Raw genomic sequence first — 13,046 nt, forward strand, 5'->3', positions numbered from 1 at the left:
ACAAATCTGGCACATGTAGCCAACCTACACTTTATCACAGACGGCCTCAATTTATGACTTGGACCTGGTCTCATGTGACCAGAAACTCACTGTAGGTGCTTTGTTATTTGTGACACTATTTGTATATGAAAAAAAATTCATAACTCCAGTTCTACTGATTATATTTAGTTCATTTTTAAGCGTTTTTCATTTATTAAAATGTACTCTATTTTCTAAATTGGTTTGGGATTTTTCTTCTGTTGTGTTTTTACTCTATAACTGTTTGTGTGCTGCATAACTACTTTACATAGTGTCTCTAAATTAAGGCTGACTGTTTGTGTGCCAAGCTACCAGAGGGTTAAGCACAGTTTACTTTAGTGACTTTTGTGGTCCTAGCCAAGGTTTGTGGTTGCTACCTGAGTGGGGTTTCTACACAGTTCAACCAATTACCCAAATTCCTACATTGTGTCATTGAGCACCTATTGAACACAGTTTTCACCTAATATATCTCATTATTGTTGCAATTAACTGGATTTGGAAGGACATTTAGAAAACTGAAATTCTGTTTATGCTTGTGAAACTGATGAAAACGTTTTCTCTATCTGTTACTTTAAAATGTTTGGTTCCCCTCCTAGGAGTCGGTGTCGAGAAATGTTGTAGATGGACAATTTAAAAGGAATGCAATTTTGCGAGATGTCTTTTACTTCTAGTTCGAAGAAACTTTACTCGACTCTTAGAGAGAATTCCCTTTCCACTTGCTCGTAAGCAGATGCAATGTACTGCCTTTCAATGGTTTCCTTGCTGACACTTCCTGTCCAGACTTCTCCCCAATTTCTCCTGACTCTCTTCTCTGCAAACTGTGTAATGTTTTACCTTCATGGGCAACAGCATTTATTTTGCTTCATTTGAGACAACATGATAACAGTTTGCCTTTGCATTTGGAATTTAGAATTGCTTTGAAAAATAGTTACAAATGTATTTATGTTCTGGCTATTAAATTTTAACTAATTTAATATTCTACATTTGTAAATGTGTTAATCTTTTTTAATAAACCTTCATGGTTTGTACATCTAATATTCCTTGTTATCAGTGTGAGGCATAATGTGCTTCGCATTATCGAAATGTATTGATTGTAATGTCAGCCTCAGTCAGAACTACAGAATAATCTTGAGTCTAAACCGCAGTTTCCACCTAAACGTGAACGGTGCAAAGCACTGCATCACATTTATATAACACGGTATGTCCAAACGCACAATTGGAAGTTCCACTTCCCTCACATTCCACACACAAACGTATGGAAGAGGCAAATGCATTTAACCTGATCTATAATTCTAAATTAATTTGCAGATCTAGTAAATGATCACACGGACTTGACCACATAACTTGGGCTCGCAAATGAATTTATTGATGCACATAAACCACCACAAAAACATAGCTCACAACCAGATCATTTGGTGAACAAGAAGGTAATTCAAGAGTAGAGCCACTGAGCGTAAAATGTATTTGTTTTCTGAAAAGAGATAAGCAAAGACTTTCTTTTCATGATTTTCTTTGTTAATATTTTTTTGGGGGGCACTTATTGATGGGCACACATGTGCGATCCGCATAAGAGCGAAACACAAAGCCCTCGTTACAGACGCACCAAGGCTGGCAGGGTCTCTCCTCAACAGGTTTAACATTTGGATTTGAGCAAGTTGCAGGTCTGGATTTGCTGCAAGGTTCATAATGCATATTCGTGGGGCACTTTACTTGGCAGTCTGAGTACTTTACACACTCCTTGGAGTCTGCGGACTTGAATATGTAACCCGGTTTACATTCACACCCATAAAAGCATGGAAGAATACATAAAGGAGGTGTGATGTCATTTAGCTTGTCGCAGTTTTCTCGACAGGTTTTCAAGCATCCATATTCGGCATTCGGTTGGCACGCTTTGGCGTTACCTAATGGGAAACACAAATGTGTCATTGTTTGTGTTTCTTTTAATTTCGGCATCATTGTGTAAAACATTACACACAACAACTAGTATGCACTTATAGAAGCAAGCTAAAATACAGCTATTAGGACATCAGAAATTAAAAACAGGCAAGCTAAATTATTTCTATAAATTATATGTAAATGGATCTTGTAAGAACACCAGTTCTTCTATAACTGAAGTACCCTAGCCACATTGCATTGATAAAACACATTTGCAGTTGTTCACCCTGAGATCTTGCATTATTGAGTCTGCAAGTATAGCAAACACTTCTCCAGTCAATGCGAATACCTAAATACCGCCATCTCATTTGACCCTCTTTACGTGGGCATCCGTTTATTTCTATAAGAAAATTCCTCTTTTTGACATAATCACCTAAATTTTTTCCTGAATGCTGTCTTTTTTGGCTGTGGGTACATGGACACTACTAACCATGCCCCAGTGCATGTTTTCTGCCCCGTAAAACATGTCGAAATCGGATACACTTTTAACTAATTCCTAAGTCCCTAGCATATGGTAGAAAAGTGTGCAAGTGCCTGTAAGTTTAATGTCACTAGTGGGGTGCAGCACGTATTCTGCCTCTGCTAAAGTAACAATGCAAGCATGTCTCAAGGGCTGCCCCTTCAACCTGGGTGTGCAGTTTCAAAACTGCCCATTCCACCTGGCAAGGAAAATCTCTTGCCAGGCCTATACGTTCCTTTTCAATACTTGTACATTATCCTTGAGCTTGGCCCTAAATGCCCCTAGGGCATGCTAATTAGTATTTAGAAAGTAGGACATGTATATTTTATGTTTACGTTTCCTGGCATTGAAAATCATCCAAAGTGTTTTTTCATTGTCACAAGACTGGCTCTTCCATAGGAGAGCACTAGGTTACAAATAACATCCTATGATGCTTTACTTCCATTTGTGAGTAGCTAGAAAAATGATTCAAGGACTAATTTTAATAATAAGCCAACTTAAATGTCAAATCAACTTACTGTTACTATTTTGAAAAGACACTTTAAAAGATGTCATTTTCCTACCTAAACCAAAAGTGCCTTTTTTGCCAGTGTTCAGTGTCAAATAATGTTTGAGGGCTACCCTGTGGTGAGATGAGAGTTGCTCCCAAACAGTGGACAATGGGTGTGGGGAGGTGCTTTTCGTCCCTGAGCAGGATGTCCATGGGGCTGTGCCCAGCCTTTTCCTAAGCTTCAAATTATGCATTGTCAGATCTAGCTCTCACCTAAACCTGTCTCCTTTTTTTCTTTATAGGCAGCTTTTTTTCTAAACCCTGGGGGAAGAGGAGCCACACCCAAACTAATTTGGAGCGACCACAAAGGGACAGTTTGCCCATTATTGTATTCTCACTTCTGGAGGGGTATAGGGAGCTCCGCACATGGGAATATAGGTTCTGCCATGGTGATTCAAGGCAGAGAGGGGCATTGTGAAATAATTAACACTAAAACAGACATGAAGTGCTCCAAATGTGCGTAGGAGCATCCCCATGAGCCCATTGCTTAGGGAGTGACTAGGAGCTCCCCCACCCACAGGCTGACACTTGGCATAAATGCGCCACCCCCTACATCTTCTTCAGAACACTGATGGACCTGTGGAAGACAGAAGAAGGATTGCGCCCTGAGGGTTGAACTTGCTCACACAAGCATGCAGACTCCAAGGGGCAGTTAGCTGACCATTTGTAGGCTACAGGGACACAAAAACTGCAAGAAACCTCTTTCCTAAAATGTCCAGCAGATCAGTTCCAACTGGACATGCCATGGATGCTGCTGGTTCCATCTCCAGGAGTGAGCCCTGACTCATAAGTGGTGTCCCTGCTCAGAACTTTTCTGCCTTTGTTCACAACTGTACTGGGACCTTGCTCTTGAGAAACCCATTGTTGGCAAGCCCGACTCAGAGCCAGCTTGCAGCTTGCCCCGCCAACAACTCATCAATGGCCACTTTTCTTGCCAGCAAAACCTCTTAAGTCAAAAGGTAACTCTTTGACTGGGCCCTACCTGGATCTTGTATTCAACCTGTGCTGCATTGCGGTATGCCCTAAACCTTCTGCTGCTCTAGAATGACGAGTTGGCGCTTTGTGCCTTCTGGCAAAATGTTAATTCAAACTATAAAATTTCTTATCTCATGTTCACTGTATTAAATGTTTGTCATACTCATCTCTTTTTGTTCATTAAATTATTCACTTTCTTATATAAATTACAGTGACATTTTAATTGTGCTTGGTTTTTGGCTTTATAACTTTTTTAACCAGTTGGGTGCTGAGGTTGGCTCCAAGCTGTCCCCCGCAAAGATCCTTGTGTGCTGGGGATGGCTCCAAACCATCCTGGCACATGAGGAAGGAACTCCCTCTACTTTTTACGGCAGAGGGATTTCTCTAGTTTTTTAGTCTCAGGACCTGGGAAAGTTCTTCCTCAGCAGCCCAAGGTATTTTTTTGTTTTCAGTGTAATGATGATCGCACGCATGGCGTGCTGACATCAGTACATTGAAAGTGAAAGAGACATGAGGCTCATTTCACTTTCACTACTTCACTGCTTAGGGGCATATCTCAGCCCGAGCACCGAAACACACGGGAGAGGTATCATTGGAAAGGTACCTTCCCTTAGTACCTTCCTCTAGTGTATCCCTGCTTGGGGATTGCCACAAGGAGGGCAATCCCCGAACAGGAATCCACTCCATTAGACAATGGGGGAAGGACAACGGCTTGTGCCCCCCTTAAAAAAATAAATATCTAGCAGAAGGCCCACTAAATGGGGAAACAGTCTTTCTGCTCTCCCCCCGGGGCACAGAAAGTCCATGAGACACCAGGGATTACTTTTTTGATTGCATTATAGGAGTGGAGGCTTGTCAAGAATGGGCATGGCAATTCTCTCACCCTCATAACAATGGAGAATCAGTCTTTCTGCCCATGAAAGCCCACTGTGTGACAGCAATATATATTTTTGATAAACTAATGGGGTGTTTCTTTCTCAGCCTAACATTACGCCCCACCCTCACCTCTAAAACCTCAACAGTGTTCCTGCTGCCCTGTGGACTAAAACATTCCATCCGAGTTTTAAGCAACAGGATAGTTGATTCTTTTGGGTGTTGTTTTGGCTAACTCCCAGTATCATCCCACTTGTAATTGTTAACAGCTTCACTTTTTATGCTTGTGTAGGCTGCCACCTGGAAAACCCTGCTAGACCCAGGCACTTCTGAAAGCTAGACATCTGGGGGATGCATCCCACAACATTTTCTTACCCACAATACCTTGCCAACCTCAAACGTTGTGTAAAAATACAGATTTTCCTCACATTTCTGTAATGAAAACTTTCAGAATCTGCAGGAATCCACAAAATTCCTACCACCCAGCATTGCTATATTTGTGCCTATGAAAATACTGCACCATTTGTACGGTTGGGCCCTATGCCAGCAACAGAAATGGATCTAACTGAGGTGAATAGGATCCTCCAAGCAAGGGCTCCCATTATCTCGGGTTTGATCCATTCTTGTCATGGACACTAGGCAATACCACAAGTGGCACAGAATTTTTATTAGCACAAGTGGGGCAATGCTGAGTAGTTGGAATCTTGTCGATATCTGCGAATTCTCAAAGTATCCATCACAGAACTGTAAGGAAAATGCGTGATTTCAGGCAAAGTTGGAGTTTTGCAGGGCATTGTGGGTTGAAAAATCCTCCTGGGATCTACGCAAGTCACCATCCAGGATTCCTCTAGGTGTCTACTTTTCAGAAATTAACAGGTTTGCTAGGTTTCCCTAGGTGCTGGCTGAGCTACGGCTCAACAAATTACACAGCTGCCCACATTGAACAGAACAGGTCAGTTTTGAGAGGAAAAATATGATGAATCCATGTTGTGTTTTAGGCTGTTTCCCATTGCAGGCCCTAGGCCTACTCACACATAAAGTACCATTTCTATCAGAAGACTTACAGCACAGAAACTTGAGAAAAATGTGTTTTTGTTTGTCAAAGTTTAAGGTTTTCTGGGTAAAATAACCTTGAAAGAGCCACCTATGTCACCCAATCCTGGATTCCCCACAGGTGTCTAACTTTCAAACACGCACAGGTTTGCTAGCTTTTCGTAGGTGTGGACTGAACTAGGACCCAAAATCTACAGCTGCCCATTTGGCAAAAAAGTTTGAGTGGAAAAATGTGTTGTATCCATGTTGCGTTTTAGGCTGCTTCCCGTCACAGGCCCGAATCCTACCCACACAAGTGAGGTACCATTTTCATTAGAAGACTTAGGGGAATGCTGGGTGGAAGGATGTTTGTGGCTCCATATAGATAAATGTGAGGATAATGTATTTTTAGTCACAGTTTGAGGCTTGCAAGGGATTCTGGGTACAACAACCTCGTGAGAGTCATGCAAGTCTCCCCATTGCGTACAGGTTTGCTAGGTTTTCTTAGGTGCTGGTTGAGCTAGGGCTCAAAATCAGCAGCTAGGCACATCGTAAAAAAAAGGCTCAGATTTCAGTGGAAAAATTTGATATGTCCATGTTGTGTTTTGGAGCCTTTCTTGTCGATGGTACCAGCCCCACCCACTCTAGGGTGGTACCATTTTTATTGGGAGACTTAGGGAGACACAGAAAAGTACACAAACAAGTGTTATTACCAATTGTATTTCTGTCATTTGTCCCTTTGTTTGCCAGTGTGTGGACATTGCCACATCCTAGGGGCAATGCATGAAAATAGGAGGGGGTCACATGGGACCCCCGTGCTAGGGATTATGAAAGCCCCAGGGAATGCCACCTCCCCGGGTTACAGTTTTTAATGTATGCGGGAGTGCCTGTGTGGCACACCCTCGGGACCCCCACCTCTCTGGGACAAATATGTATAAATAAATGTAGCCAACCTCCGACGTGCACGTCCAAAGGTGGTTATTGGGGTTTTGGGTTCAGGGACTAGCTGCAGGCATTGCACGGTCGTGGTTGGATTAACATATTGTAATTAAAATTACTTTACGTTCAAAACCCCATAGAAATTCACTCAAAACAACAAAGGTTACAGGGATGACTGAGTTAGGAAATAATTTTTTTTTTAAACATAGAAATGAACTTAAAACCAAATGTTACAGTAACATTATAGTTAGGCTTACATTTTAACAGTACTAAACCATACAAATTCAACTATTATAGATAGAGTTTTTTTAAGTAACTATACCTCGTGCCATAAAGTAATTATAACTTGCACCATTGCCATGCACTGCTGATACCCCACAAATTACAGCACTCATGACATCTTTGATAACATCATTGATAATGCCACTGTAACATCTACAGTAAAATGTTTGATTGAAGGATTTTCCCCATTGACTTACAATGAAAAAGAAGAAATTTTAGGCAGGAGTCAGATAAAATAAAGCCCTCTTGGGCTGAAAAACATTGGGATTTTCCTGCCTGAATCGGGTCTTTTGGCATGTATGTTTGTGCTGCTACTGCCTCTTCCTTCTGCCCTCAATGCTCTTCTATATTGCCGCAGCCTCTCTTGTATATCCTGCAAAGTTGGTTTTCCCCTGCCCTATATGGTCCATTGTGGTGCCACTGCCCCTTCTGCTAACCATTGTGGTCAACGTGTTACCTCTGCACCCTCCTCCCTGTTCTCAATTATCCGAGTCTGTGCCCCTGACCTCTGCCTCCCCACAGTATTCTAATAAACAACTAGATTGCTACCATTCTGTATTTATTACAAACGTGTGGCATGCCTGAATTGAATCTTGATGTACTCAAAACTGTAATACCAAAAGCATTTCCTTTAGAAATTATAAAAAAGAGGGCCTTATTTCCATAGAACTTATGTTTAGTGCTCTAAAAAAAAAATGAGGACATATTGTCTTAGCTCCCAAATGGTGACAAAGCACTTTTAAATGTTTTGCTATCTTTATATATTTTTTTAACCAGTTTACCACTTGATTATATGTTTCACTTAAGGGAGAGGATGTGACATCATGGCCAGAGCTGCAGACTTTGCAACTAGGAAACCAGGTTTGAATTTCAGCGTCAGCTCGACATCATGTAGTTCTTGGCAATTCACATAATCTCCACATGCCTGAAACCAAAATTAAAGTGTCCTTGTGTGATGTAACTGATGCTCAAGTAAATCACTCCAGTACTTTTGGGTCAAGTCAGCGCTATATAAAACTGCAAAAACAAAGACATTTTGTGACATATGTGTAATGCATTTTTGCAGTCGCAAACATCCCGATTGGGCCATTTGCAACAGCAAAAATGCATTATGGTATGTATGAATTCCAATTTGTGATTCAGTAACATATTACTGAATTGCACTTTGGATTTGTGAATACATGCTGATTCGGTATTAGGAAGGAGTGTGTCAAGGGCATCCCTTCCTAACACCAAATCACAGCGGCATGTAGGAATGATTTGTGACCAAAATGCAGCCGCAAAACATTTGCATTTTATCACCTACTTCAAGTAGGTGGTAACCCATTCACAAATGGGAAGGGTTCACCAAGGGACCCCTCCCCCTTTATGGATGCATGCAAAAACGACCAATGACGACTCTTAAAAAATGAAAAGAAAACTTTTCATTTTTCTTTTTTAAATGCATCCCATTTTCCTGCAGAGAAAACGGGCTGCATTTAAAAAAGAAGATTGCTTTATTTAAAAGCAATCACAGACATGGTGGTCTGCTGAGCCCAGCAAGCCACCATCCCTGTGATTTTAGCTTTTCCTAATGGGTAGCAAATTGCGACCTACCTCATGAATATTAATGAGGTAGGTCGATTTGTAAGCCGTTGGGAATTGGTAAATGAAACTTCTGGAGTTTCAAACATTCAAATAGCGATTGTCTAATTGCGATTCGCAGAAAATTGAAATTAGGTAATTGCTATTTACAATAATGATACGTCTGGCCCTTAGTGTATTGCACACTTCTAACATTAGGCTACAATTGGGCTACTTTTGGGTAATATTTGTGCTACATTTGGCTCTTTTTTTCCCTGGTGGCAATCTTGAGAGATTTATTTGTAATGAAGCTCTCTAACTCCATCAAAATGGCATTCAGATGTGTCACACTTTCAGCATAAATTTAGAATGTTAGTACACTAGCTACTTATTAGAACACTGTAGAGAAGCAGTTGATAACCAGGGAGTTATCTGGAAGCCTGCTGCTGGAGTTGAAAGTGCATGTTTCAGTCTGCATGTCAGAATGTTTTAATGAAATATATATTTGAGTACTCACTCATAATGTGTCCTAATTGTTATTTTCACAGTACTAATCATAATTTTCATAACAAAATTAACCCCCTCATTGTGTTCCTTTCTAAAGTTAAATGTTTTAAGTTTTACCAGTTTGATTTAATCAAGAAGGCTTCAGGTATGTCACAAGTTTGTCATAGGTAAGACTGTTAGCACTCTACTTGTTCTTTAGAACTCTTTGGGAAGCTGCGGTAGAACACAGTGTAATCAATTGACAGACTGCTCCAGTAGGAAGTTCATGTTTTACAGATAATGGCTGAGAAAGATAGCATGAAAATATGCTCTCATTTTTGTTTCAGGAACACTTTCCATGACCTCATCATGAGAAAACACTTTTCATGAAATTTCAGCAGAACACTCCACAATTCCAAAAATTAGTATGGTCCCATCAACAAATGATTAAAATTGTAACTAAAACTTATCACCCTTGATACTTTCTACTTTTTGTGACCCTCAAAACCTGCCATTTACTACAGTGCATTTCAGTGGATTGCTGTCATGTAAATTGGTCCCGAGATGGCAGCCATCACTTTCTGGTGGAAGTGCTAACAGCCAATCAGATGTCACCATGAGATATGTGCTCAGGCTCTGCCCAAGTATACAAATTTAGATTTCTTTTATTATCTCAAAAACTACTAAATTGACTTATACCAAAAAGAATGATCCCCAGACCAAAAGCTGCCTTTTTGCCAAATTTGGTGTAATTCGAGCTGCAGGTGTGACTTTAAAGAAAGTAACATGGGAAAGCCACTTTTTTTTACCCCCCTTTTTCTCTGCCCCATTTGACGGATTATACTGACATTTTCCAAGCACAACAAGACCATAGAGGGCACTTTTTTAGGAGAATTTTGTGAAGTTTTGACAACAGTGCCAAAGATATAGGCAAGTCAAAAACATTTCTTCTATGGAAACTAGGCCCTAACCATAACTACCTACAAGTGACCGCCATTATGAAATTTATATATACATTTTACATACTAGTGCCCAAAGGTAAATATAACTTGTGCCTCCGCAATGCACAGTTTTTTCTTCAATAATTTGACTGCTAATGTTTCATTGATATTTTTATAGACATTATAAAAGTTGTCATGAGTACTATAATATCTGGGGTAATTGGCAGTGCATGGAGAGGGCACGAGTCAGTGTTACCTTAGGGTGTGATTTATAGTCACTTGTGATAACTCAAACTATAACTCCTGAATTTCTAAGGGTTTGTACGTATAAATTCAGAACCTATCTAGAACGTCCCTGTAACCTTCTTTTTTTAAGTGAATTTCTTTGTTTTTTAAAATTCTATGTCATAACTATAATGTCCCTGTAACCCTTTTTTTTGTGAATTTCTCTGTGTTTTTTAAGGTAAAGTAATTTTAATTATCTTACGTTACTCCAACCACCACCATGCATGGCTGTGGCCAGGCCCTGCAGCCAACCCTCTATAACCAGCCAACCCTGCGTGTGTCTAGCAGGGGTTGGCAACAGGGCCTGTCCCTCTGGATGCCAGAATAGGTGTGAGAGGGAGTCTCTGGGTGTGAGAGTGGTTTTGAGACTGTCTGGGTGTGAGAGGGACTGTGAGAGGGTCTATGTGGGTGTGAGTGTGTGTTTGAGAGTGTCTGTGAGTGGGTGTGTGAGTAACTGTGTGGGGCTTTGAGTGGGTGTGTGAGAGTCTGAGTGGGTCTGTAAGTGGGTGTGTGAATGTCTGAATGGGTATGTGAGTGACTGTGTGAGCCTCTGAGTGGGTCTGTGAGTGGGTGTGTGAGTCTCTGAGTGGGTCTGTGAGTGATAGCATGAGTCTCTGAATGGGTCTGTGAGAAGGTTAGATGAGTCTTTGAGTCACTCTGTGAGTGGGTGTGTGAGTCTCTGAGTGGGTCTGTGAGTGGATGTGTGTGTGTAAGTGGGTCTCTGAGTGGGTACGTTAATGTCTGAGTCGGTGTATGAGTGGGTTAATGGGTCTCTGAGTACATCTGTGATTGAGTGCATGCGTTTCTGAGTGGGTCTCTGAGTGAGTGTATGAGTTTCTGAGTGCATCTGTGAGTGAGTTTATGCAACAAGAGTCCACAGGTTTGCACAAAATATCTACCCAAATGAAGTACTTTCTACTGGTTAGTTAGTAAGTGCTACCTTGTTGAATAAACATCCAGTGTGTATTCTACACTACAGCTGCTTAATGGAAATGTCTCCAGGTGACCTTGTGTGCATTTAGCAATGTGATTGTTCTTCAATTGTCTTTCTCCAGAATTATGTGATAATATGAATCCTCCTATAGAGACGCCAACAGGACTACAAAGATATAAATCTACGCCAAACCAGGGTCCTTCCTTTTCTCTATTCGACATAAGTACTTTTTTTTGTAGAGCAGTCCTTACGTTACTTGGCATCAAGAATACACCACTAATGCCAGAGGGAAACTCAGTGGGGGGTTCTTTTGTAAGCTGTCCATCATCCTGGAAAAAGGCAGAAAGACCTTTGCATACTACTAAGGTGAACAGTGCGACACCAATCGGGTGAAGCTTTCAGGTGATTTGCACATTTGCACACTTATAGCAATTTGAAATTAGACTCATGGATTCTAGAGGAGGCATGTGGCCCTCCTGCCTGGGCTGAATTTGGCCCTAGGGACCCCATCCCTCAGGGCCTAGACTTCATTAAAAAGGGGAGAGGGCCATATGACCCCCGTGCCCAGGGCAATTTCAGCCCAAGGCCCCTGTCCCCCAGGGCCCAGCCATAGGTAAATGGAGAAGTGGGGCCATGTGGTGCTCCCCAGTTCAATGTTGTCCCCAGGGGCCCCATCCACAGGGCCCAGCCATCTCTCCTGGGTACTCTCAGAACACCCAGTATGCAATTGAACAGCGGGGGAGCCCCAAGGCCCCCACGGGCCCAGCCAGCTCTCCGCTTCTTGCGGGAGGTTGCATTGCTGTTGCACACAGAGAGCTGCTAAACATTCAGCTCCCTGTCTCCAAAAGCAATCATTTCATCTCTTTCCCTGCCCACATCTCTGCAGGCAGGGAAAGAGGTGAAACCTCTGCTTCAAGCGGGCAGGAGCATTTTGACATCTCTCACCCCCTGGAAGTTTAGTTTACCCTGCCCCTTTTCCTTTTTTTAATATATTTCTGGGACTCAGCTCAGTACCACTGTGGCTGGCCACAACTCCAATCGCAGCTACCCCCTCATGAACCATGCTCCTGCTGGTGGCAGATGTTCTTGGTTTATATATAAATAGGCATATTACCTAGTGGCAGTAGCCACTAGGTACTTATAGTAAGGAGGACCATGATTCCATACAAAAAGTGTTTTTTGACTTGCCTATATCTTTGGCACCGTTAGATGGATCTTTATGGAATTTTCCAAATAACTGTGCCAGTGATTGTTGTTGCACATGGTAATTTTTGGGATGATCTGTCAAGTGAAGGCCGAGTTAAAGGGGGGACAAAAAAGGTGCATTTCCCATGTTAATTCCCAAAGGAGTTTTGAACACGATTACAGCCCGAACTGCAGGGCGGAATTACACCAAATTTGGCAGAAAGGTAACTCTTCATTCAGAAAGCCCTTTTTGTTATTTGGTGTAAATCCATTCAGTTGTTTTTGATAAATTAAAGAAAAAACTAATTTGTAGATGTAAGTACATGAAAGCTCCATGAACCCTCACGATCACATGTTGAGATCTGATTGTCTGCCAACACTTTTACAAGGAAGTGTTGGTAGCTATGTTGGGCCTCGGCTTCATCCGTGTCCCAGAAAAAAAGATTTTAAAAAAGAAAAGGCACCCCCTGACCCCCTAGCTCTGGTGCTCTGACCCCCTCCCCAGAGCAAAAAAGCATTTGCTTTTCATTTTTTGGCAATAGTCCTGGCAAATACACAAATCCACCTAAAATTCAAAAATGAAAACAA

General features: G+C 41.6%; 1 long non-coding RNA gene across 1 annotated transcript in view; it reads right to left on the reverse strand.

Moving 5' to 3' along the window:
• Nucleotides 1-1,362: 1,362 nt before the first annotated feature.
• The window catches only part of LOC138246424 (uncharacterized), a 57,589-nt gene continuing 45,905 nt past the window's right edge, over nt 1,363-13,046 (reverse strand). The window contains exon 4 of the long non-coding RNA XR_011194275.1: nt 1,363-1,919. This is a non-coding gene — a long non-coding RNA (uncharacterized lncRNA). The remainder of the gene's footprint in view (nt 1,920-13,046) is intronic.

Source organism: Pleurodeles waltl, chromosome 7, assembly GCF_031143425.1.
Source record: "Pleurodeles waltl isolate 20211129_DDA chromosome 7, aPleWal1.hap1.20221129, whole genome shotgun sequence".
In the NCBI taxonomy this organism is placed as follows: domain Eukaryota; kingdom Metazoa; phylum Chordata; class Amphibia; order Caudata; family Salamandridae; genus Pleurodeles; species Pleurodeles waltl.